Genomic DNA, 27,476 nt, shown 5'->3' on the forward strand with positions numbered 1-27,476 from the left:
GGTTCAAGACCTCATGATTTCTGTTGCTTTATCCACTGCCCCCAGCTCAGCTGCAGGGAACACAGGCTCCAGAGGCGTCTACTCTCAGTACAAGCGCACAGACATCAGAAAACACAACCCGTACCTTTGAAGAAGCCGCCAGAGCTTTTCCTTCCAAAGCATAAACTCCGTCACAAAGCGAGGCATCCGTTCTGGGCTTGCTGACATGTGTGTGGGGCTGCCTGATGCCAGTGCCAGAGAGGCCTGATCTCAGAAGATGCCCCGCGGCCCATGGAGGACAGGAGGCCCCACATGGCAGAAAGAGCCGCCATAGCCAAAGAGATGGGGCGTCCGGACACGTCATGTCACCCTTGAGGTGTCCATCCGGGCCTGCGAGAGGAGACACAAGCCTGGCCAGGCTCTGCACCATTATGGGGACATGGGGTGCCAGGGGGGCAGTGAGCGGCTCTTGTCTGCCACACATCCCCTGAGGTGGAGAGCTCCACAGGGTCAGCAGCCAGTCTAGAAAGATGAACCCCTTCCTACGTGTTAGTGCTTCCAAATTGTTTGACTCTGCAAGAAAAGGTTATAAAAACATCACACTGCTTGCCCACGAGGCTGCAAAGTGATCAGAACAAGCTAGTTAGGTGACGTACCCTGACGATAACACGCGCGAGCTCTGACAGGACAGGGACCCATGTCGAGGTCCCAGTGCACCCGTTTCCCAGCTATGTCACTTGCTGAGTTTCTGGAACTTTACAAGCCCAGGCTGGCCCATCTGTGAAGTGCGTCAAAACCAGCGCCTGCCTCACAAGGCGCTAAGTGGCTTGCCACATCAACCCTCTGGCCACATGCTAAGCTCTCAGAACCAATGGCATCACTGGTGCTGCTGAGCACCTCCTCCTGACACGTGGGATTCACCTTCCACGCGAGCACCAGAACACCCTGGACGATCCCGAGTGTGCACAGAAGTGTGGGTACTGGGCTCACATGGCCACGCCCAGGTTCTCACTTATTTACTTAATGTGCATCTGCACAGAATTCCAAGAAGAACGATAACAGTGGCCCTGGAGGGAACACCCAGCATGTGCCACAAGCCTCCCTAAATGTGTGATGTCCATGCTGGATTCTCATGGTGTCAGGAGGAGCGATGACCATCTGCCCCATGTGACAGGTGAGGGAACAGGGCTGACAGAGCTAAGTGATGCACCCCACGGCAAAGCCATCGTGTGGGAACCTACGATGTGAGCCCAAACAGTCAGACGTCAGTCCACGCTCTTGCTAAACATTGCACGCTGCCTCCCGACCCACTTGGGGACCCCATCTCCTGGCTGTTGGTGGGTGTGGAGAAGGCTTGGGGTGGGGACCACAGCCGACGCACTGGTGTGTCCCGGGGAGCCCCAAAACGGGAGGGAACCACTTTCCTGGCACAGCCAACCAGACCCAGGCGCTCAGGGGGCAGATCACCCCTACATTTAAAAGCCCCTGAAGGCTCCATGCTTTCCAGCACCATGCAGTGGATTTCCCTGGGACATCAAGAAAAATCAGACTGTGTGCTAAGAAAGATGGGAAACTGAAGGGGGAACCAGATGACAGAGGGCAAGGGGCAGAGTCCCTGGGGATGACAACGGGTGCCCCGTGACAGCATGACTCCTCCTTTCAAAGACCGCATATGATTCCAGTAAGGCTGAGGAAACAGCAACATCTGATGCATCTGGATAATCTTCCATGAATCCTTGCCTGGTACCCCGAACCATCGTTCAACCTGGCCCCATTTCTATCAAGTCTCGAAACACAAAAATCCTTCAATCGGCGCTGTGCCTCTTGGTTCTGAATCACAGTTTTGGCATCTTTGCCCAGTTAGCAGTTCAAGATCCCACGAGTGCTTCCACCAGATACTTTACAGGGAGAGCAGACATGCGAGGATTATTAAACACATACACATGGTGTACATACATGTGTACATGTGCATGTGTACACACACACATGCACGCAGCCATGCATGCACACACTCGCACACCAAAACCTCAGAGGAAAGGCCACTGTGGCCTTTGTGGCAGCGGTCACTCTGGCCATAGCCCTTGCTGGCGGAGGACGAGGCTACACTCCAGTTCTATGTTCCAACCTTAGCTACCAGCTACTAACACTAGGGTCTGTTTCATTTGCTCCCTGCAGATCCTCCAGACTCCACAGAAACAGCTCTCAAAGCTTCAAAATGAAGCTTATCGGAAGGTAACCGATTGAAAAACATTTAAACAAAACTTGTCAAAATCTTGAAACAGGCATCTTGGACTTATAGAATCGTAATCATGACACCGTCCACCCAATCTAGTTCTGGCTTTCTGAGCAACGAGACACCCCCAGGCCCAGAGGAGCCTCTTTCCTTATGGCCCAGGCTCACCTCTACCTGCCTGCACTTCTGGACATGGGGGACACCGCATCCCTGCAGGTGAGGGTCCCCAGAGTTAACAGGTGAAAGTACTGGGTGCTCAGTTATATTTGAATTGAGAATTTAACAAATGAGTTAAGTCCCATGCAATATTGAGAGTACGCTCAAATTAAGAAATGATTTGTCATTTATCTGAAATTCAGCTTTTACCAGGCATACCGTGTCTTACCTGCCACATGCACTGGAGGCCCAACCCCAGGGACCTGGGACGGGTGGGGGCCGGACTCACGAGGGCATGCCTGCTGCTGTCCCAGGGGCCCCCACTTGCCCTTCCCCCAGCACTGCTTTAGGACGCCCCCCTGGCCTCTTTTGGCTGTCAGCACTCCACACAACCCATGGTCCAGCGGCGTCTTCCCTGCTGCATGCACACCCTTGAAAGAACGTCATGTGGTCGTGTCTTGTTTCCAGGAAAAGCTCCAGGGGCCTCCTAACTGGAGCCTGCTTTTGTTTTCCTCTTCCCCCTCGTAGACCCGTCCTGCACGCTGTGCTCAGAGGCCCACACGCAAATCAGTGTGTGTGCTTCAGTCATAATTTCAAGACCCGCATGAAACTGAGAGCTGAACCAGTATGCCCACCTTCGCTAGCAGGAAACCCCTCAGACCCCGACCTGCTGCTGTCCCTGGATGCCCTGTCCCCTCACTACTGCGAACCACTGCTCAGGGTAATGACACACATTCGAGGAGAACAGGAAGAAAGGAGCCCTCAGCTCCAGGCTTCCCAGCGTGTGCCAGCCACGGCTCAAGCCCAGCCATAAAATGCAAAGGAACAGGGAGAAGCACGGACAACACAATAAAGCAAGGAGAAAATGAATGACGCCATAATACTGTCTGTTTTCATTTCGTGCAGAGAAAATTAATTTTTTAGGACATTTCACTTAACTTGGCAATATTTTACGGTTTAACCTCTGATGCCTGAAGCGCCTCTCTTTCCTGCCCTTCAGCCTCAGACGGGGGAAGCCCGATTTACAACTAGCTGTAGGTCCTGCCTCTTGGGGGATGACCAGCCTCATGGCCCAGCTCAGGGCCGTGTGCACTCAAAGGAAGGGGAGTTGCGCTGACCAGGATTCCCAGCTCATTACCTCCTGCAGGAGCACCCGCTGTAACTGGGAGTCACCCTCCTGAAGAGTGGACACATTACTTTCCAGAGCAAGGAACCGGCGTGGGCTGGTCTACCAGATGAGGCTGTGTAGGCACTCGAGGTGCTTGGCCCCCTCCAACTTGTACCCAGGGCAGCAGTGGTAGGACATGACATCCCCACGGGGAAGGAGGTCTGCAACTCGGAGATGTTCGCGTAGCCATTGGAAGAGGCAAGAGGTCTCAGGCAGCCTGTGGCGAGGAAAAGAGGAGGGACGGTCACACTTGGTCCCCTCTGCACCAACGAGACCCGCAAAACCCTGGCCCCCTGCCCGCCTCCAAGGGCTCTTCAGCCAGACGCCCGTAACCACTTTCCTGTTCGATTCATGTCGCAGAATTTGGCGTTATGCTTGCAAACCACACAGAGAGGCCCAGGGGAAGAGGGAGGAATTGAGGGGGGTACAGCTGGGATCAGGGAGCCCCAGACACACCTCAGAATCATCCGGGAACCTTTAAGCATCACAATCCTGGCTGCGAGCCCTAGGTCTATGCACAGCCAGGGCACCCCAAATTTTTTAAATCTCCCCAGGTGATGCTAACATGCTCCTGGGGGTGAGAAGCACTGAGGTGCTGTGCAGCAAACATACACCCCAACTGTTTCAACAATGGGGACACCTGGGGGGGTCTGAGGAGGTGGCAGCAAAAACACCCTTCCCCTGCTTGGACTGTGAGGCAGGGGCCTGCGGACCCCGTGTGATGCTACGTGAAGATCAATTTGCATTTTAGGTGCACTTGACATGGTTCTCAGCCTTGAGAACTACCCAGAAAAAGGGTGTCTCAGAATACACCCCTCTCGGCCCCCTCCCAAGGAGCTCCTGGTCAGGGTCTGCGCAGAGCCCAAGGACATGCACGGCAGGCATGGGGCTGGGTGTCGCAAGCCCCCACAGCACACCCAGAATTCTCCATGCTGTCTGTGTTCCCACACTTCTGCTTCTGCCAAACGGAAGCTGCTTTTCCGTGTTGAAACCTGTGCCTGGGGAACATTCCCAGGGGCACAGAATCCCGTTCTGTGTGGCCCCCGCTGCGATCCTGGCATTTCCTGTCGGGGTCAGTGGTCTCACTAGAGGAAATAATGACTCTGCAGAGCTGGGGCTCTTCCCGCGGAGAACTAATTGTGTGTGAAGTAAATAACGTATAATGGAAATCCTGACTCTCCCTTCCAGTCGCCGAGCACGGATCACAGCATGCCCATGGCAGCAGGTGTCTGAGCTCTGCTCCCGAGCTGGCTTGCTTTGACATTCTGAGCCTCGAATGGCTTCATGCTCCGCCGACTGCCCTGGTCAGTGAGCTGGTACGTGGGATCGATGTTTCGGCGTGAGACCAGAGAGGCCAGGGCAGCCCTGGCATGCAGAACTTAGGGAAATGCTCCCTTTGGGGCCGACAGTGTCCCGTGCCACAGAGATCCACGGGCCTACTACCACCCAGGCCACATCTGAGACACGTGGCCACATCCTTTCTACACGGCCTGGAAGGATTTACCCGTTGAGCTGAACATGAACTGTGTTCACAGGAAAAGTGAAGTGTCGGGGAGGAGGGGGAGATTGGGACTCAGGAATAAACAGAATCCGTGACTGAGAAAAGTAAGACAAGCACGTCAACATGAACAACTGACCGTATCAGAGTCCCTAAGTGCTGTTCAAATGAGCTGGCACAAGGGACAGTGCCTGCGGCTCCTCCCAAGAAGGAGTGTCATTCCTGGCCACTCCCACAGAGAAGCTGGAGTCCCCTGAATATAAAACAGACAGACCCACAGTGAACAGCAGGTGCGTCTGGACACTGCTCTCCAAAACACAAAGTTCCCAAGGAAAACATGGCCTTGGAACATGCCCGCCTGCTTGCCTGCCCCAAAAGAAGCCAGAAGGGGTTGTAACTGCAGTAGTAAACCAGGGAAAGAGAGACATGCTCCTTGGCTGGGGACAGCCCAACCCAAGCATGGCAGCAGACACCAGGCTTTGACACAATAGCTTGGTGCAACCTGTATTTACACTTCCAGGCAATGGCGAGCCGGCTTGTCAGGCTCTCTCCCCCGGATCTGGGAGTGCAAAGAAAAGCCACAGGACGAGACGTCATGCTAAGGGCCAGTCATGCTCCCTGTGGCGCTCCGAGGTGTCAGGCCATCTAATGCCGCCAGACCCCTCACGCCCATGCCATGTTGGGCAGTCACTGCTTGGGCAGCCAGGCCCCTACCTGCCTCTGCATGGAGATGAGTTCAGGGCACAGAGCAGGGGACATGCCCTGAGGGAGGGTGGTGTGGGTGACGGTGCTATCCGGGGAAGGGCACCTTCCGAGAGCAGCCAGCCGGCTCTGGGCGACGCTCTGAGATGCAAGCGCAGGGTGGTGGACAGAGCAGAGCAGGAGGCCACACCTGAGCCCCTGATGAGGATGCCACCCTCGGGCATTTCTTAAGAAATAATAGGGACCAAAAGAACTCGTAAATAGGTGCACGGAATTTGCAAGACCTAAGAGGGAGAAACCTCTAGAAAGGGCAGGAGAACAGGGGACAGTGGGGGATGCAGGATTCATGAAGGCAGAGGGGGCTGGCGTCCGAGGGAGCGTTCTTGGCCCCGGGAAGGAAAGGGACCAGTCGTTGGTAATGTTCACGTGAATATTCAGCCCAACCTCAGATCACGATAACAACTCTCCACAGCCTCCCGAGAAGTGCCCCCAGAGCACATATATCCCTGGAAATGTCATCTGTGCAGGCTACGTGGCACAGGGAGTTTGAGCAGAGAAGCTCACAAAGGGGTGGCCTGGCCGCCCTTGGTCCTCCCGATCCAGAGCCTCTGTTTCTGCCAAGGGCCATGTAGGACTCTTAAGCCCTCACAGAAGGAAATAATTCATTTCCGACCCCGGGGCAAGCAGAGTAATATCAGAGCCTGCCAGCCATGACCTAGAGCCAAGCGCTAGCATTTGTCTCGACCGGAACACGCCAAAACACCGGCGCAAACAAGCCTCCTCCCCGAAGAATGAATTATGCACTGGCTTTCAAGTCACATGTCAAGAAAATAAAATCAGAATTAATGTGCACGGAAGGACTTATTTTCACAAACAGTGTCCTCCGTGTTGGCCCAGGCAAATGTTAAAAAGGCAAGAGGATTCTTATTTACTGGGTAGTTTGGATAAAATCTGAATTTGATTATTTTTCTGCTCCTCATGCATTATAAAAATGGATAACGTTAAGAAAAAATAGCCTCTGTAAAGATGCGTCTTTAATCTACCCTCACCACCACTGAAATAAGTATAAACATTCTGCTGTTTTCATTAAAAATGCCATAGTTCATCATCGTGCTCACAGCCTGGTGACAAAATGCCTATTTCTTAAAAGACTTTTGGTTCTCGGTGTGAAGGAGAAGTCAACATGCTCAAGAACAAGGGCTCTTCTGGTCTGGGCTCTCACGGTGGGCACGAGGGGCTGGTGGGGACCGCAGGGAGGGTGTGCGGATGCCAAGGCCAGAGCCGGTGGGCCCTGCTTCCCTCCACGTCCCAGTGGAGAGACGCGCACGTGTTCCCAGCCCGCGCCCCTACCTTGACAGAGCGGCAGGTTGTCCCACGTCCCGTCATCACGGCACAGAGAAACCATGTTGTACAGATCAGGGTAGCGGATCTTGAATCCCTCGTGACAGGTGACGATCAGCTTGTCTCCGTGTCTGTATGTCCTGTTATGAATCTCAGCATCGTCGATTTGAGGGATACGGCAAACTGCAAAGGTGTAAAATGGACACGTTATTTTTTTAAATTTCAGCCTGTTGTGCTTCCCAGCTTGGCACAAAGCTCTTCTTTTCGGACCTGGCTTCAGGCTTCCCTGTGATAAAAGGCCCTCGCACAGGGACTGCTAGCCCCTGGTCTGGAGGGGACTGAGGACAAGATGTCCCAATCCAGCCATGAAAGGAGCTTCACCTCCAGCCTGGAACCCTTCACACCTCGCAGTGGAGCCTCAGGCTATTTTGGAACTAAGAGAGGAAGGACAGAGCTGGGGGCTCACAATGACCTGCTAAGTGGTCCCACCCAGCCTACCGCCTCTGCCTTGGGGCAGAAGAAAAAAAAGGCCTTGCAGAACAGTGGGGGACAAGCTGGGGCCACACCGGCCGGCACCTCCCTTCTACCGGATCTGCTCCACGTGGGTAATAACATGGAAGCACATGCAACCACCAACACCACACAGCCCCCCACAGGTAGGTGACCTGCTTCCTGGAAGCAGGTGGGAGCAGAATACAGACTCGGAAAGGGTCTGTAGCCCAGCATCAGGGGCGCAGGAACAGGAAGTCCACACAGAACGTGATTGAGAGATAAAATACAGTGGATAAATTATAACCCTCCACTTCGAACACGGTCTCCTCCCAATTCCGCGTGTGTCCCCACATAACCTTGGGCAGCCATCCCCGGAGGCGTACAGAGGGGTTGCGCTCCAAGCTTCGCAAGTTTTAAAAATGAAGCAAAATCCAAGAACAGCATTTCGACAATCACAGAAACTTTCTCCAAGAGTATCTCAATGCTGTAAGACTTTGTTTCTCAGCCACTCCCGAAAGCCTTCTGAATCAGCCATATGGTTGGAATGGTGGGAGACTTGACCATGAACTATTGGCTCTGAGGCCTGAGCCCAGGAGTCCTGAGGCTGCGGAGGGAAGGGACCCAAGCAGCCCATGGCCGGGAACACAGGTGGGTTTAAAAAGCACATCCCAGGAGTTTTGATGTAGGGTTGGGGCTGGGTTTACAGGGACCAATGAAGAATCTGACAACAGACTCTAGAAAACAGGATGACCTCTTCCCGGGGTCATTCAAAGTCAAAGCTTGGGTGTGGCATCTGCCTTCATCTCCAGATTAGCTGGAGAGCAGGGACTGCACCCCTGCATTCTCCCACATGCCCTTGGCACTCCGGGACTCCACACGTGGCTGGCAAAGAAATGTCAAGGAAGTGCGGCCATGGAGCCCCGGGACAACCCCATCAAACCTCTGTCTGCAAATTTCAGCAGGAAGCGTCCTTGATGGAAAACTGTTGTGGTTCTAGTTCGACCTCTTATTTTTGAGTTTCAAACTGTGGAAAGGGGTTTCCAACCTCTCACGTTTAACCAAAAATTTTTCTACCAGAATAGACAAATTCCCCCAAAGTCAATGCCAAAATGATCCTGACTGGAGTCACAAGGCAAGTGACAACTTGGCACCACTGCTGCCTTCTTAATGGAAACGGGAAATCACGTTTCTCAGTAGTGCTAACGCAGGCATTACTCAGAGCAAATAAAAACACCTTTATCCAGGCGCCCCTCTGTAAAACCCCAGCTGCCAACTAACCCCATGGTGCTGATTTACGCGACAAAGCCACTGTTCCCCTGACTGGCTTCCGACTTCTCCGGGAGCTGACCCAGGTCCTTAGCAGGCAGCCAGCGTCAGTGAGTAAAGCCAGTGGACAGAAGGGACACTGCGGCCCGTGAGTGTGTGGTCACTGGCTGTGCAGAAGCAGCAGTCACTCACACAGAGTGCCCTGAACTCCTGACCAGATGCCTCTGTCCACAGCCAGGAGCTGGGGGCCACCACGGGGCACATGGCCCAAGGATCCCAGGGCACTATGGCCTCCCAAGTTCTGCTCATGATGGAGTCACCATGGGGACTGGCTGCTATGGAACAGAGACTCGCACTGACCAGGGAGCTGGGAGCAGGCACCGGAGCTATGGCCAGGAGGCCAGGAGGGCTGTGGCCCAGATAAAGGACAGAACAAAACAGACCAGCAGTAGCTTCACAGAAGTCGGCCCCCCAAAGCTGAGCTATGATCCTACCCTTGGCGTCTGGCGCCTGAGCCCCCCACCAGAGGAGGGGAGATAGGAAGACGAGCCTGGCCCAGCCAGGCCATCCTTAGCCGGACGTGACTATGCACTTCATGTCTATGGAAACAGAGAAGCCAGGATCTTTAGTGCCCCAAAACAAATACATATAATCTTCATCAGTTCTGAAGTTTCAAACAGAAATAAGAGAAATTTCCTACAGTATGAGTGCATCCCGTCAGCTGGAAGAATGTTTAAAAGCCGCTCCAAAAATGCCGTTACCAAGGATGACAGATAAAGCTCCATCGGTATCTGACTCTGGCAGGAGTGGGGATGTGATCAAACCCGACACAGACAGACACAAACGGGCACTTTGGGGATACAGCTGAGAGGGTGCAAAGCTTCCACTTTGAGACATCCTTTCTCCCCAGACCACTGCATCGCTGCATCTGAGTCCTGCTCGTGTAATAGGGGATTTAATAGAAACAAGTCAAAGAGGGGATATTAAGGTGATATTACACAGTTATACCTAAGAACAAATTATTCAATGACATTAGTTAGCATAGAGCAGAGTCCTAAGGAGCAGAAAAGGCAAAGTTCTAAGATACATACCACGACCAATATTTACTGGCCTTTTTAAATGCCAGTTATATGTGAACATGAACCTGATTCCTTCAAGTGCCAACTCTGACACCCATTCTCCCTAAAAAGTGTTTCCAGGAACATAACTACGTAATCGACCCTGGAGCATTCATATCCACACAGGAAAGGTGCTGGAAGCCTCGCTGTAAAGGATGGTGTTGGGTTTTGTTTACCCCTGCATTTATAACACCCGGTATTCATCCATCCAACCATCCATCTGTCCACTGGTGACTCGCTGAGCACCCAGCTGCAAGCGCTGGGCATGGAGAGTTAGGAATCCTACCCTCGCTGCATGGAGAAGGCCGCTAACAAGTTAGTAAATCTGCGAGGTAGAGACTAACATGCAGTGATTGCCGCTCGCATGAGGAGGAACAGGTGCTGAGGTCACAGGGACCTACCAGGGGCCCCTGGAATCCGGGTGCATGGGACAGGCACCCTGAGGAGATAATGTTTATGATGCAGGGCCACATGGCAAGGTGGCCTTATCGAGCAGATCTGGGAGAAGACAGCTTTAGGCAGAGGGAGAGTAAGTGCAAAAGCCAGGAGAACACGAGTGTCCTTAAAAACACACAGGAGGAGGGGACGCCTGGGTGGCTCAGTGGGTTAAGCCGCTGCCTTCGGCTCAGGTCATGATCTCAGGGTCCTAGGATGGATTACCGCATCGGGCTCTGCTCAGCGGGGAGCCTGCTTCCTTCTCTCTCTCTCTGCCTGCCTCTCCATCTACTTGTGATTTCTCTCTGTCAAATAAATAAATAAAAAATCTTAAAAAAAAAACACACACAGGAGGGGGACACCTGGCTGGCTCAGTCCCAGGGTCCTGGGATCAAGTCCCGCATCGGTCTCCTGGCTCAGTACAGTGTCTAATTCTCCCTCTGCTCCTGCACGCTCTCTCTCTGACATATAAATAATAAATAAAATCTTTTAAACACACACACACACACACACACACACACACACACACACACACACAGGAGGGTCCATGTGTCTGAGACACAGTGAGCAAGGGGAAATGAAGGCCTTCTAAGTTGGGGCATACTTCATTAGGTAGTTAGGACAGGACTGGCAAGAGGTTGTCTTTTAGATAAGCTGTTTCCCAGGATGATAAAACAATAGAAGGCCTTTGTCTCCAGGCAATATTCGCGGAGCCTGCGTGTTTTACTATTGCTGATATGTTCCTGAGCCTGTCTGGGTTTTAAATGCTGAGTATCTTGGGCCAAAGGATTTATCACGGAAGTTGATCTACAAAACCAAATAAACTTTTCATTAACTGAAACCTTATGGAAACCACAGCCTGCATGGGCTGCGCATAGCAGAAAATATTCATTTATTCTAAAATCCTTTTCAAAATTTGTTTTGATTTTTCAAGAGAAAGCTTGTGTAACCTGCAAGGCTGCAAAGTTAAAGAGGAAAAACCACATGCCTGTCTCAATAAATATAGAGAAGCATCTGTATCAAGGGACACAGACTCCTACCTGCAACACAGGGAGCCACCTTCCCTACACAGCATCCACCCGAGGCCCATAGCACCCGTTCTGAATGGTGACGCTGACCATTGTTAATTGAAGGATACTTGACCAACCATGCCCTCTTACTATTAGGCATAACCACGGTGATTCCATATTTCAGAACTTCCGACAGTGCCGCCAGGGGTGTCCCCGTCTGTCCCCACACACCGTGGTCACAGTACCACAGACAGTACTCCCGGGCGCATGTTCCTTCCTGCGACCCACCTCACAGCTGGAGCTCTCTCAGCCCTGCTCAGCCACCACTCCCATGTTCGTTCCAACGCTTCTCTTACTTGTTCATTTGTTTTGTTGTTGAGATTCCACCTGTCACACACACACCTGTCCTTCTCTGTGTGATATAGTTCACTTTACTTCTTTGTTTTAATTTTGACTCTTTTAGAAAAAGACCTCAAAAATAAAAGCAGAGACCATGCATGCTCTCAGCTTGGGGAAGCCTTTGCCTATGCTCAGTGACAGTCGAGTTCGGTGCTTCGAAGACTTCCATAAACACGGTCTATGCTAATTCTGAAAAACAGTGAGCTGTCAAGGTCAGGAAAGCTCCATACACACACGGTCAGGGGTGGTGGGGAGAGACGGAGCCCTTGCCCGCACCGGCACTGCCTCCCTTGCATCAGCCCAACCTGCCGCGGAGACAGTCAGCCCCCTGCCCGCCGCCAGGTAACCTCTGAGCAGTGTTCTAAACTCACACACACCCACGCAGCATGAAGCACACAGAGCAGACACGGCCACGCTTGCCAGAGGTAGGCAGATAACGCGCCATGACGAGAGACCATAGGGTAACTGCTGGAAACAAATGCCCACTGTGCCGCCCTGTCACCCTATCAAAACCCGCCTGGAACAGACGCGACAGTGACTGAGTGGATCTCCCGAGTACCACACGTTCCTGCCTCCACGGGCAAGTCTGCTTTCTCAGGCGCCGGGGCTGGGAGTGCGCGGCTGGCTAGGGACGCAGCAGTGAGCACCCCTGGTGTGACCTGAGCTGCTCTCCTGCCTCGACAGAAACCAGGACCTGGGTCGTCATTGAGGTTGAGGAGGGACACGGTGACTTGTGACACCGAGCCTCCTTTGCGCCCAACCTGGCCACAATGCTCTCCTGCCAGCATGTGGGGTGGGCCCCTGGGCTGGCGCGGCTGGTCCCCACAGCCCCACGAGCAGCCTCCACGGACGAGGGGGGCACTTTACTTTCTTGTTCACAGAAGGGCTTATCACTGGGGATCCAGCCGAGGGTTTCATTGAGATGTCTCACACACAGCCTCTTTGTAGGGCCCTGGAGCGTGAACCCGTCTTGGCAGTGAAACTGGGTAACAGACCTTTCAAGGAAAAGCCCTTCACCGGGTGTCCTGAAGCCATTCTCAGGGACACCGGAAGGTCATCGAACCCTACATTGACAGAGAGAAGAAAAGGAGCCTCTAAATATGTGCTTCCGAGGTTGGGGCCCTAGGATGAAGCAAGGATCCACTCACTAATCCTGAGACGTGCACGCCCCAAAAGCTCCCCCATGCTCCAGATGTCCAGATCTTTCCGCACAATGCCTGAGACCTGGATTCCTCTGCGGTCCCTCCCCACCCCCCTTTACTAGTTTTCCACTCATGTCTCTCCTTGTTCCCCTTCACTCTCTAAACAGCAATATTTTAAATGGGAAATGGTTTATCCATAGCAATCAATAGCTGCTTTTCCACCAATTATCACTTATTTATATATGAACAGTAGTTCAGCTGGGAAACATAGGAGTCTGCCCTTTCACAGGGGCACATGAGCAAGCTCTCTGAGAAAAACGGAAGGGACAGCAATCAGCTCCCAAATGCAGCCAGGACTCCCTCCCTCCCTCTCCTCCACCAAGGCAGACAGAGCTCCCTCCCCCAGATCCCAAAACACAGAGGGTCAGCCACGGATGGGGACCAAGGCTCTGCATTTTCTTTCAGCCAGCTCCCACTTCCCACGGATGCACTCGACTGCATTCCCCTGTAAATCAGACATGGAGATACAAAGCCATCCCCCAGAAGCACCCCTGACGGGACCCTCTGTGCCCCAGCCCGGCCCCCATACACCCGCACAGCAGTGCAGGAACTCAGCCCCTCCAGAGGTAAGAGAAAGTGAACTTCCCGACAGACCCGTCCCTCTGCCAGACTAGCCTGTTCCTCAGACATTTCACACTCACAAGGAGGATGGGTGGGGGGGGGCAACCTGCCCCGGCTTCTATCTGACAGCTGACACCTGGTCCCTGTCCACTGAGGGTTCCGACACCATGCACAGGCCCACAAACACGCGCTCAGCTCAGAAGTGCCCTCTCCCTCTCTCTGGCTCGCCCGCGGCCCAAGTGAGGGTAATGGGCCCGCTCATTTTGCCCCATTCCAAGGAGCCTGGCTGCGGGCCGCTGGGCAGCTCCAGGCACCATGGGGCTGTGCATGCCCCCTGGGCGCGCCGCGCGCAGGCATCGGAGAAACGCCGGGGGTCCCGGCGGAGGGTGGTCTCCTGTTGGCGCCCACCCCCGCGCCGTGGACCCTGAGGTCACTCACCGCCCGTAAGCTGTGCGGGGCCGAAGCACAGAGCCAGCTGGATCTACAGGACCACGGCCAGCAGCCTGCGAGGGGGCAGCGGCTGCTGCTGCATCTCCAGAAATCCGTCTCCCGGGCTCCGGTTCATTCCATGATGCATCTTTCGTCCAGGCACCGCACCCGGCTCACAGGCGCCTGCAATCAGGAGCGGACGCGGCGGTGCCTGAGCCGCGGGGCCGCGAGGCAGCGGGGCCTCCCCTCCTCCATCCCCCTCCCTGCGGGAACCCCCCTCCCGGCACCCACTGGCATCACCACCCACCCCCCTACCCGCCGCGCGCAACCCGCGGCAGCGCCCCGAGGCGCCGCGCGGGTGGACGGCGGGGGAGGGGCGGCCTGGCCGGGATTGCGCCGGAACCTTGGCCACTAAGTCCGAAGCATCCCCGCGTCTCCTGCTGGACCCGCACTTTTGCCGGGGCCTATGCGTTTTCACTCTCGGGCACCTCGCGGCGTGGCAGCGGGTCCCCGCGCACGACCTACCCCACCTCCGGGCTCTCAGTCGTGCACCGAGGTCGCGGGGGTTCCCGGCGCGGCGGACCCTCCCAGGCCCGCGGGCTCCCGCGCTTACCTACGGGGCTTCTCTGGCAGCTTCCTTCCCGCCTCTGCCGCCTCCCTGCGCCGCTCTGACCCGCATCTGTGCGCGACCTCTGCGCCGCCACCATGCTAGCCAGAGGGAAGCCTCGGCAGCGCCAGACCCCCGCCCGCGCCCCCCCTCGGGTTCCCGCGGCACCGGGACCAATCAGAATCCCGCGCGCCTGCACCTGCCTGCCCCGCGGCCAGGCGGCCTCCAACCCACGCGGCGGGCTCGCGACATGTCAGCCCTCGGTCCCCGCGAAGGTTCCGCGCGTCCCTTTGGGGCCCGAGTGGCGACCGAAGCGGCTGAAACCCTCCCCATCCCAGGGCATCCCAGCGTTTGCCCTCAGGATCCGCGGGTACTCCGATCCGAGGCCTGTGCCTTGGAACTGCCCTGGCCTCTCCCAGCGTCTGCGCCGCTTGCGCGGGTGTCCCGCGGGGGGCCTGTGCGGGGTGGGGGTGCGATCCTTGCAGCTGAAGAAGCCTGGGTACCCGGGAAAGGGAGGCCTCTGGAGGGGTGGGGCCTCAACCCGAGGGGTTCGGGTGTTGGCTCCCAGTCCTCAGGGGGTAGCCTGAGCCTCCACGTGGTTCTTGGAGCACAACCCCACACCCGCATAGGGGTGGCCCACTCCCCCGACCCCTTTCTCCTCCGCCCACCGTTCCGCCCGAGGCTGGTCTCCCTCTAGTTGAAGGGTGAACTAAGGAGGTGGTGCAGGCAGGCGGCAATTCACTTCCGGGGCTCCCCGTTTTGCCGCTGCAGTTTGCGCCCTGAAAACCATTTTCCTGATACCAACAGCAAATCATCCCAATTCTATCGGGTTTGGATTTATTTCTTTGTTTAGGCTTTATCAAATTGAGATGGCCGCTTTGCACACCGTAGGTTTGACACTTTGGCACAAGTTAATTCCTGCTAATACGGTCTCACTTTGGGGGTTCTGGAATCTGAGTTGGGCACCATTCCACATTTCGGAGGTCCTATAACTGACCTCTGCCGTTTGAATATTTACTCCCATTTTTTTCCCCCTCAGTAAGCCATCCAATCAGCAAAGCTGAGAAATAGTTGACCATGCACGTTTTTACCGTAGTAAGAGGTCTACATGTATGTATATTCTACTGAACTCTGTTCTTCAACCAATGCGCAACCCATTTGTACAGACACCATCAGGATCAAAAGGAACACACACGTTTTTCTGTCCAAACACGGGATCTAGGCTGGAGTCCCCTGACATTTCTAATAAGCGGTCATTCCGCCTCATGGAATACTTCCTGAGGGAGCCTGGTCCATTCGCCAACACCTCTCTTAGAAAAGCCTCTCCAGCAAATATAGTTTCTGACCCACACATGATGCAACAGAGAAGTTATTCTGAATAATTTGCTTCCGTTCATGCAACATAAGAAAAACAAACATGAGGGTGGCCACCGCAACACCCCAGCTGTGAGTTTTCTATAGGACCTTTTGTGTTGGTCTGCTAAAACAGCCCTAACCACGTAGCCCTTGCGGGTTCATGACCAAGACAGGTCTATCTTCTCAGTTTTGGAGGCCAGCCACTCAAGATCAAGGTGTCAGCACGTTTGGTTTCTCCTGAGGCCTGTCTCCCCAGCATGAGGGGAGTGGCTTTGTGCCCATGTCACTGACTGACCACAGTGCAGTGGCCCGACTTCAACTCTGCGGTCCCTGTGCTATTTTCCCTCACTTTTCCCTTCCATCCCCCAGCCTCTCCCTGCCCACTATGAGACATTTTTCAAAACGTAGTGAATCTCTTTTGGGGGGAAAAATTATGATTTCACTTTCAGTGGCCAGCAGTATTTCCCTCAGGATGTGTTAGTTGAGCACCAGCTGTGAACAGGATGAGAAAGTGATCACAGAACACAAAACTTCTGTGCCCTTTGAGAACTTACGTTCCGGTGAAGGAAGACACAAGAAGCCAACAAAGGAAAGCACTGGGTCTGTCTGGAGCTGTTAAGTGCTGGGCAGAATAATAAATATGTAATATGATAGATATATAATAAATATAAATCATAAATTGGGGAATGGGTGGAGGATGGATGGAGGTGAAGTCCAGGCTAAGTCAGTGTAATGCAGCGATCCAGTACACAGTCACTTGGACTGGTGACTCTTCTCTCTCAGCATCTCTGCTCCACAGTCACTCAGGTGCCCCGATACCTTCTGCATCGTTGCTCTGCCCTCCCCCTAAGAATACGTCTTCGTGCATATAGCTGTAGCCGGATCCCTGGCATGTCCAGGTTCCAGCCTGAGGAAAGTGGTCAAGAAGGGAAGCCTAAGGCCAACGATCCGTCACCTATGCGGAAGAAATGGATGGAGGAGATGGAAGGATGGCATGGACCTGGTTGGAGGGGTCGAGGCTAGAACCGGGAGGAAGCGATGAAGGAAGGAGGAGGCCCAGCCCCATTTGTGCCCTCCTGCCCATGCTCCCACACACCCCAGAAGCAGAGCTAACTCTGGAGCAGCACAGAGGGGACAACCAGATCCCCTCAGACGGCACAGTGGCTGCCCTGACCTCCCATTTGACCATGTCCTCTGTGAAAAGGACACCTACCTCAGACACATTTCTATAGAACTAAGAGCACCCAAAAGTCACCCCCTGTTAGAAAACCAGAGAAAGCCAAAATGGGTCCCTAGGATGAAGCAAGTATCCGCTCACGAATCCTGAGACGTGCACGCCCCAAAAGCTCCCCCATGCTCCAGATGTCCAGATCTTTCCGCACAATGCCTGAGACCTGGATTCCTCTGCGGTCCCTCCCCACCCCCCTTTACTAGTTTTCCACTCATGTCTCTCCTTGTTCCCCTTCACTCTCTGAACAGCAATATTTTAAATGGGAAATGGTTTATCCATAGCAATCAATACCTGCTTTTCCACCAATTATCACTTATTTATATATGAACAGTAGTTCAGCTGGGAAACATAGGAGTCTGCCCTTTCACAGGGGCACATGAGCAAGCTCTCTCAGAAATCCGGAAGGGACAGCAATCAGCTCCCAAATGCAGCCAGGACTCCCTCCCTCCCTCTCCTCCACCAAGGCAGACAGAGCTCCCTCCCCCAGATCCCAAAACACAGAGGGTCAGCCACGGATGGGGACCAAGGCTCTGCATTTTCTTTCAGCCAGCTCCCACTTCCCACGGATGCACTCGACTGCATTCCCCTGGAAATCAGACATGGAGATACAAAGCCATCCCCCAGAAGCACCCCTGACGGGACCCTCTGTGCCCCAGCCCGGCCCCCATACACCCGCACAGCAGTGCAGGAACTCAGCACCTCCAGAGGTAAGAGAAAGTGAACTTCCCGACAGACCCGTCCCTCTGCCAGACTAGCCTGTTCCTCAGACATTTCACACTCACAAGGAGGATGGGTGGGGGGCGGGGGGGGGGGGCAACCTGACCCGGCTTCTATCTGACAGCTGACACCTGGTCCCTGTCCACTGAGGGTTCCGACACCATGCACAGGCCCACAAACACGCGCTCGGCTCAGAAGTGCCCTCTCCCTCTCTCTGGCTCGCCCGCGGCCCAAGTGAGGGTAATGGGCCCGCTCATTTTGCCCCATTCGGAGGAGCCTGGCTGCGGGCCGCTGGGCAGCTCCAGGCACCATGGGGCTGTGCATGCACCCTGGGCGCGCCGCGCGCAGGCATCGGAGAAACACCGGGGGTCCCGGCGGAGGGTGGTCTCCTGTTGGCGCCCACCCCCGCGCCGTGGACCCTGAGGTCACTCACCGCCCGTAAGCTGTGCGGGGCCGAAGCACAGAGCCACCTGGATCTACAGGACCACGGCCAGCAGCCTGCGAGGGGGCAGCGGCTGCTGCTGCTGCTGCTTCTCCAGAAATCCGTCTCCCGGGCTCCGGTTCATTCCATGATGCATCTTTCGTCCAGGCACCGCACCCGGCTCACAGGCGCCTGCAATCAGGAGCGGACGCGGCGGTGCCTGAGCCGCGGGGCCGCGGGGCAGCGGGGCCTCCCCTCCTCCATCCCCCTCCCTGCGGGAACCCCCCTCCCGGCCCCCACTGGCATCACCACCCAGCCCCCTACCCGCCGCGCGCAACCCGCGGCAGCGCCCCGAGGCGCCGCGCGGGTGGACGGCGGGGGAGGGGCGGCCTGGCCGGGATTGCGCCGGAACCTTGGCCACTAAGTCCGAAGCATCCCCGCGTCTCCTGCTGGACCCGCACTTTTGCCGGGGCCTATGCGTTTTCACTCTCGGGCACCTCGCGGCGTGGCAGCGGGTCCCCGCGCGACCTACCCCACCTCCGGGCTCTCGGTCGTGCCCCGAGGTCGCGGGGGTTCCCGGCGCGGCGGACCCTCCCTGGCCCGCGGGCTCCCGCGCTTACCTACGGGGCTTCTCTGGCAGCTTCCTTCCCGCTTCTGCCGCCTCCCTGCACAGATCTGACCCGCAACTGTGCGCGACCTCTGCGCCGCCACTGCGCTAGCCAGAGGGAAGCCTCGGCAGCGCCAGACCCCCGCCCGCGCCCCGCCTCCGGCTCCCGCGGCACCGGGACCAATCAGAATCCCGCGCGCCTGCACCTGCCTGCCCCGCGGCCAGGCGGCCTCCAACCCACGCGGCGGGCCCGCGACATGTCAGCCCTCGGTCCCCGCGAAGGTTCCGCGCGTCCCTTTGGGGCCCGAGTGGCGACCGAAGCGGCTGAGACCCTCCCCATCCCAGGGCATCCCAGCGTTTGCCCTTCAGGATCCGCGGGTACTCCGATCCGAGGCCTGTGCCTTGGAACTGCCCTGGCCTCTCCCAGCGTCTGCGCCGCTTGCGCGGGTGTCCCGCGGGGGGCCTGTGCGGGGTGGGGGTGCGATCCTTGCAGCTGAAGAAGCCTGGGTACCCGGGAAAGGGAGGCCTCTGGAGGGGTGGGGCCTCAACCCGAGGGGTTCGGGTGTTGGCTCCCAGTCCTCAGGGGGTAGCCTGAGCCTCCACGTGGTTCTTGGAGCACAACCCGGCACCCGCATAGGGGTGGCCCACTCCCCCGACCCCTTTCTCCTCCGCCCACCGTTCCGCCCGAGGCTGGTCTCCCTCTAGTTGAAGGGTGAACTAAGGAGGTGGTGCAGGCAGGCGGCAATTCACTTCCGGGGCTCCCCGTTTTGCCGCTGCAGTTTGCGCCCTGAAAACCATTTTCCTGATACCAACAGCAAATCATCCCGATTCTATCGGGTTTGGATTTATTTCTTTGTTTAGGCTTTATCAAATTGAGATGGCCGCTTTGCACACCGTAGGTTTGACACTTTGGCACAAGTTAATTCCTGCTAATACGGTCTCACTTTGGGGGTTCTGGAATCTGAGTTGGGCACCATTCCACATTTCGGAGGTCCTATAACTGACCTCTGCCGTTTGAATATTTACTCCCATTTTTTTCCCCCTCAGTAAGCCATCCAATCAGCAAAGCTGAGAAATAGTTGACCATGCACGTTTTTACCGTAGTAAGAGGTCTACATGTATGTATATTCTACTGAACTCTGTTCTTCAACCAATGCGCAACCCATTTGTACAGACACCATCAGGATCAAAAGGAACACACACGTTTTTCTGTCCAAACACGGGATCTAGGCTGGAGTCCCCTGACATTTCTAATAAGCGGTCATTCCGCCTCATGGAATACTTCCTGAGGGAGCCTGGTCCATTCGCCAACACCTCTCTTAGAAAAGCCTCTCCAGCAAATATAGTTTCTGACCCACACATGATGCAACAGAGAAGTTATTCTGAATAATTTGCTTCTGTTCATGCAACATAAGAAAAACAAACATGAGGGTGGCCACCGCAACACCCCAGCTGTGAGTTTTCTATAGGACCTTTTGTGTTGGTCTGCTAAAACAGCCCTAACCACGTAGCCCTTGCGGGTTCATGACCAAGACAGGTCTATCTTCTCAGTTTTGGAGGCCAGCCACTCAAGATCAAGGTGTCAGCACGTTTGGTTTCTCCTGAGGCCTGTCTCCCCAGCATGAGGGGAGTGGCTTTGTGCCCATGTCACTGACTGACCACAGTGCAGTGGCCCGACTTCAACTCTGCGGTCCCTGTGCTATTTTCCCTCACTTTTCCCTTCCATCCCCCAGCCTCTCCCTGCCCACTATGAGACATTTTTCAAAACGTAGTGAATCTCTTTTGGGGGGAAAAATTATGATTTCACTTTCAGTGGCCAGCAGTATTTCCCTCAGGATGTGTTAGTTGAGCACCAGCTGTGAACAGGATGAGAAAGTGATCACAGAACACAAAACTTCTGTGCCCTTTGAGAACTTACGTTCCGGTGAAGGAAGACACAAGAAGCCAACAAAGGAAAGCACTGGGTCTGTCTGGAGCTGTTAAGTGCTGGGCAGAATAATAAATATGTAATATGATAGATATATAATAAATATAAATCATAAATTGGGGAATGGGTGGAGGATGGATGGAGGTGAAGTCCAGGCTAAGTCAGTGTAATGCAGCGATCCAGTACACAGTCACTTGGACTGGTGACTCTTCTCTCTCAGCATCTCTGCTCCACAGTCACTCAGGTGCCCCGATACCTTCTGCATCGTTGCTCTGCCCTCCCCCTAAGAATACGTCTTCGTGCATATAGCTGTAGCCGGATCCCTGGCATGTCCAGGTTCCAGCCTGAGGAAAGTGGTCAAGAAGGGAAGCCTAAGGCCAACGATCCGTCACCTATGCGGAAGAAATGGATGGAGGAGATGGAAGGATGGCATGGACCTGGTTGGAGGGGTCGAGGCTAGAACCGGGAGGAAGCGATGAAGGAAGGAGGAGGCCCAGCCCCATTTGTGCCCTCCTGCCCATGCTCCCACACACCCCAGAAGCAGAGCTAACTCTGGAGCAGCACAGAGGGGACAACCAGATCCCCTCAGACGGCACAGTGGCTGCCCTGACCTCCCATTTGACCATGTCCTCTGTGAAAAGGACACCTACCTCAGACACATTTCTATAGAACTAAGAGCACCCAAAAGTCACCCCCTGTTAGAAAACCAGAGAAAGCCAAAATGGGTCCCTAGGATGAAGCAAGTATCCGCTCACGAATCCTGAGACGTGCACGCCCCAAAAGCTCCCCCATGCTCCAGATGTCCAGATCTTTCCGCACAATGCCTGAGACCTGGATTCCTCTGCGGTCCCTCCCCACCCCCCTTTACTAGTTTTCCACTCATGTCTCTCCTTGTTCCCCTTCACTCTCTGAACAGCAATATTTTAAATGGGAAATGGTTTATCCATAGCAATCAATACCTGCTTTTCCACCAATTATCACTTATTTATATATGAACAGTAGTTCAGCTGGGAAACATAGGAGTCTGCCCTTTCACAGGGGCACATGAGCAAGCTCTCTCAGAAATCCGGAAGGGACAGCAATCAGCTCCCAAATGCAGCCAGGACTCCCTCCCTCCCTCTCCTCCACCAAGGCAGACAGAGCTCCCTCCCCCAGATCCCAAAACACAGAGGGTCAGCCACGGATGGGGACCAAGGCTCTGCATTTTCTTTCAGCCAGCTCCCACTTCCCACGGATGCACTCGACTGCATTCCCCTGGAAATCAGACATGGAGATACAAAGCCATCCCCCAGAAGCACCCCTGACGGGACCCTCTGTGCCCCAGCCCGGCCCCCATACACCCGCACAGCAGTGCAGGAACTCAGCACCTCCAGAGGTAAGAGAAAGTGAACTTCCCGACAGACCCGTCCCTCTGCCAGACTAGCCTGTTCCTCAGACATTTCACACTCACAAGGAGGATGGGTGGGGGGCGGGGGGGGGGGGGCAACCTGACCCGGCTTCTATCTGACAGCTGACACCTGGTCCCTGTCCACTGAGGGTTCCGACACCATGCACAGGCCCACAAACACGCGCTCGGCTCAGAAGTGCCCTCTCCCTCTCTCTGGCTCGCCCGCGGCCCAAGTGAGGGTAATGGGCCCGCTCATTTTGCCCCATTCGGAGGAGCCTGGCTGCGGGCCGCTGGGCAGCTCCAGGCACCATGGGGCTGTGCATGCACCCTGGGCGCGCCGCGCGCAGGCATCGGAGAAACACCGGGGGTCCCGGCGGAGGGTGGTCTCCTGTTGGCGCCCACCCCCGCGCCGTGGACCCTGAGGTCACTCACCGCCCGTAAGCTGTGCGGGGCCGAAGCACAGAGCCACCTGGATCTACAGGACCACGGCCAGCAGCCTGCGAGGGGGCAGCGGCTGCTGCTGCTGCTGCTTCTCCAGAAATCCGTCTCCCGGGCTCCGGTTCATTCCATGATGCATCTTTCGTCCAGGCACCGCACCCGGCTCACAGGCGCCTGCAATCAGGAGCGGACGCGGCGGTGCCTGAGCCGCGGGGCCGCGGGGCAGCGGGGCCTCCCCTCCTCCATCCCCCTCCCTGCGGGAACCCCCCTCCCGGCCCCCACTGGCATCACCACCCAGCCCCCTACCCGCCGCGCGCAACCCGCGGCAGCGCCCCGAGGCGCCGCGCGGGTGGACGGCGGGGGAGGGGCGGCCTGGCCGGGATTGCGCCGGAACCTTGGCCACTAAGTCCGAAGCATCCCCGCGTCTCCTGCTGGACCCGCACTTTTGCCGGGGCCTATGCGTTTTCACTCTCGGGCACCTCGCGGCGTGGCAGCGGGTCCCCGCGCGACCTACCCCACCTCCGGGCTCTCGGTCGTGCCCCGAGGTCGCGGGGGTTCCCGGCGCGGCGGACCCTCCCTGGCCCGCGGGCTCCCGCGCTTACCTACGGGGCTTCTCTGGCAGCTTCCTTCCCGCTTCTGCCGCCTCCCTGCACAGATCTGACCCGCAACTGTGCGCGACCTCTGCGCCGCCACTGCGCTAGCCAGAGGGAAGCCTCGGCAGCGCCAGACCCCCGCCCGCGCCCCGCCTCCGGCTCCCGCGGCACCGGGACCAATCAGAATCCCGCGCGCCTGCACCTGCCTGCCCCGCGGCCAGGCGGCCTCCAACCCACGCGGCGGGCCCGCGACATGTCAGCCCTCGGTCCCCGCGAAGGTTCCGCGCGTCCCTTTGGGGCCCGAGTGGCGACCGAAGCGGCTGAGACCCTCCCCATCCCAGGGCATCCCAGCGTTTGCCCTTCAGGATCCGCGGGTACTCCGATCCGAGGCCTGTGCCTTGGAACTGCCCTGGCCTCTCCCAGCGTCTGCGCCGCTTGCGCGGGTGTCCCGCGGGGGGCCTGTGCGGGGTGGGGGTGCGATCCTTGCAGCTGAAGAAGCCTGGGTACCCGGGAAAGGGAGGCCTCTGGAGGGGTGGGGCCTCAACCCGAGGGGTTCGGGTGTTGGCTCCCAGTCCTCAGGGGGTAGCCTGAGCCTCCACGTGGTTCTTGGAGCACAACCCGGCACCCGCATAGGGGTGGCCCACTCCCCCGACCCCTTTCTCCTCCGCCCACCGTTCCGCCCGAGGCTGGTCTCCCTCTAGTTGAAGGGTGAACTAAGGAGGTGGTGCAGGCAGGCGGCAATTCACTTCCGGGGCTCCCCGTTTTGCCGCTGCAGTTTGCGCCCTGAAAACCATTTTCCTGATACCAACAGCAAATCATCCCGATTCTATCGGGTTTGGATTTATTTCTTTGTTTAGGCTTTATCAAATTGAGATGGCCGCTTTGCACACCGTAGGTTTGACACTTTGGCACAAGTTAATTCCTGCTAATACGGTCTCACTTTGGGGGCTCTGGAATCTGAGTTGGGCACCATTCCACCTTTCGGAGGTCCTATAACTGACCTCTGCCGTTTGAATATTTACTCCCATTTTTTTCCCCCTCAGTAAGCCATCAAATCAGCAAAGCTGAGAAATAGTTGACCATGCACGTTTTTACCGTAGTAAGAGGTCTACATGTATGTATATTCTACTGAACTCTGTTCTTCAACCAATGCGCAACCCATTTGTACAGACACCATCAGGATCAAAAGGAACACACACGTTTTTCTGTCCAAACACGGGATCTAGGCTGGAGTCCCCTGACATTTCTAATAAGCGGTCATTCCGCCTCATGGAATACTTCCTGAGGGAGCCTGGTACATTCGCCAACACCTCTCTTAGAAAAGCCTCTCCAGCAAATATAGTTTCTGACCCACACATGATGCAACAGAGAAGTTATTCTGAATAATTTGCTTCTGTTCATGGAACATAAGAAAAACAAACATGAGGGTGGCCACCGCAACACCCCAGCTGTGAGTTTTCTATAGGACCTTTTGTGTTGGTCTGCTAAAACAGCCCTAACCACGTAGCCCTTGCGGGGTCATGACCAAGACAGGTCTATCTTCTCAGTTTTGGAGGCCAGCCACTCAAGATCAAGGTGTCAGCACGTTTGGTTTCTCCTGAGGCCTGTCTCCCCAGCATGAGGGGAGTGGCTTTGTGCCCATGTCACTGACTGACCACAGTGCAGTGGCCCGACTTCAACTCTGCGGTCCCTGTGCTATTTTCCCTCACTTTTCCCTTCCATCCCCCAGCCTCTCCCTGCCCACTATGAGACATTTTTCAAAACGTAGTGAATCTCTTTTGGGGGGAAAAATTATGATTTCACTTTCAGTGGCCAGCAGTATTTCCCTCAGGATGTGTTAGTTGAGCACCAGCTGTGAACAGGATGAGAAAGTGATCACAGAACACAAAACTTCTGTGCCCTTTGAGAACTTACGTTCCGGTGAAGGAAGACACAAGAAGCCAACAAAGGAAAGCACTGGGTCTGTCTGGAGCTGTTAAGTGCTGGGCAGAATAATAAATATGTAATATGATAGATATATAATAAATATAAATCATAAATTGGGGAATGGGTGGAGGATGGATGGAGGTGAAGTCCAGGCTAAGTCAGTGTAATGCAGCGATCCAGTACACAGTCACTTGGACTGGTGACTCTTCTCTCTCAGCATCTCTGCTCCACAGTCACTCAGGTGCCCCGATACCTTCTGCATCGTTGCTCTGCCCTCCCCCTAAGATAACGTCTTCGTGCATATAGCTGTAGCCGGATCCCTGGCATGTCCAGGTTCCAGCCTGAGGAAAGTGGTCAAGAAGGGAAGCCTAAGGCCAACGATCCGTCACCTATGCGGAAGAAATGGATGGAGGAGATGGAAGGATGGCATGGACCTGGTTGGAGGGGTCGAGGCTAGAACCGGGAGGAAGCGATGAAGGAAGGAGGAGGCCCAGCCCCATTTGTGCCCTCCTGCCCATGCTCCCACACACCCCAGAAGCAGAGCTAACTCTGGAGCAGCACAGAGGGGCCAACCAGATCCCCTCAGACGGCACAGTGGCTGCCCTGACCTCCCATTTGACCATGTCCTCTGTGAAAAGGACACCTACCTCAGACACATTTCTATAGAACTAAGAGCACCCAAAAGTCACCCCCTGTTAGAAAACCAGAGAAAGCCAAAATGGGTCCCTAGGATGAAGCAAGTATCCGCTCACGAATCCTGAGACGTGCACGCCCCAAAAGCTCCCCCATGCTCCAGATGTCCAGATCTTTCCGCACAATGCCTGAGACCTGGATTCCTCTGCGGTCCCTCCCCACCCCCCTTTACTAGTTTTCCACTCATGTCTCTCCTTGTTCCCCTTCACTCTCTGAACAGCAATATTTTAAATGGGAAATGGTTTATCCATAGCAATCAATAGCTGCTTTTCCACCAATTATCACTTATTTATATATGAACAGTAGTTCAGCTGGGAAACATAGGAGTCTGCCCTTTCACAGGGGCACATGAGCAAGCTCTCTCAGAAATCCGGAAGGGACAGCAATCAGCTCCCAAATGCAGCCAGGACTCCCTCCCTCCCTCTCCTCCACCAAGGCAGACAGAGCTCCCTCCCCCAGATCCCAAAACACAGAGGGTCAGCCACGGATGGGGACCAAGGCTCTGCATTTTCTTTCAGCCAGCTCCCACTTCCCACGGATGCACTCGACTGCATTCCCCTGGAAATCAGACATGGAGATACAAAGCCATCCCCCAGAAGCACCCCTGACGGGACCCTCTGTGCCCCAGCCCGGCCCCCATACACCCGCACAGCAGTGCAGGAACTCAGCACCTCCAGAGGTAAGAGAAAGTGAACTTCCCGACAGACCCGTCCCTCTGCCAGACTAGCCTGTTCCTCAGACATTTCACACTCACAAGGAGGATGGGTGGGGGGCGGGGGGGGGGCAACCTGACCCGGCTTCTATCTGACAGCTGACACCTGGTCCCTGTCCACTGAGGGTTCCGACACCATGCACAGGCCCACAAACACGCGCTCGGCTCAGAAGTGCCCTCTCCCTCTCTCTGGCTCGCCCGCGGCCCAAGTGAGGGTAATGGGCCCGCTCATTTTGCCCCATTCGGAGGAGCCTGGCTGCGGGCCGCTGGGCAGCTCCAGGCACCATGGGGCTGTGCATGCACCCTGGGCGCGCCGCGCGCAGGCATCGGAGAAACGCCGGGGGTCCCGGCGGAGGGTGGTCTCCTGTTGGCGCCCACCCCCGCGCCGTGGACCCTGAGGTCACTCACCGCCCGTAAGCTGTGCGGGGCCGAAGCACAGAGCCAGCTGGATCTACAGGACCACGGCCAGCAGCCTGCGAGGGGGCAGCGGCTGCTGCTGCTGCTGCTTCTCCAGAAATCCGTCTCCCGGGCTCCGGTTCATTCCATGATGCATCTTTCGTCCAGGCACCGCACCCGGCTCACAGGCGCCTGCAATCAGGAGCGGACGCGGCGGTGCCTGAGCCGCGGGGCCGCGGGGCAGCGGGGCCTCCCCTCCTCCATCCCCCTCCCTGCGGGAACCCCCCTCCCGGCCCCCACTGGCATCACCACCCACCCCCCTACCCGCCGCGCGCAACCCGCGGCAGCGCCCCGAGGCGCCGCGCGGGTGGACGGCGGGGGAGGGGCGGCCTGGCCGGGATTGCGCCGGAACCTTGGCCACTAAGTCCGAAGCATCCCCGCGTCTCCTGCTGGACCCGCACTTTTGCCGGGGCCTA

The 27,476-nt window shown here is 56.1% G+C and overlaps 1 pseudogene across 1 annotated transcript; it reads right to left on the minus strand.

The window, feature by feature from the left end:
* Positions 1 to 339: 339 nt before the first annotated feature.
* Positions 340 to 27,157, minus strand: LOC309857685 (sushi domain-containing protein 4-like; annotated as a pseudogene). Its single transcript has 5 exons — positions 27,013 to 27,157; positions 12,665 to 12,861; positions 7,087 to 7,260; positions 3,507 to 3,753; positions 340 to 369 (listed from the first exon to the last, which is right to left on the minus strand). The product of its transcript is annotated as a sushi domain-containing protein 4-like (transcript).
* Between the last annotated feature and the right edge of the window lie 319 nt (positions 27,158 to 27,476).

The sequence above is a fragment of the Mustela nivalis genome, assembly GCF_964662115.1.
Source record: "Mustela nivalis genome assembly, contig: HAP1_SCAFFOLD_1085, whole genome shotgun sequence".
In the NCBI taxonomy this organism is placed as follows: Eukaryota; Metazoa; Chordata; class Mammalia; order Carnivora; family Mustelidae; genus Mustela; species Mustela nivalis.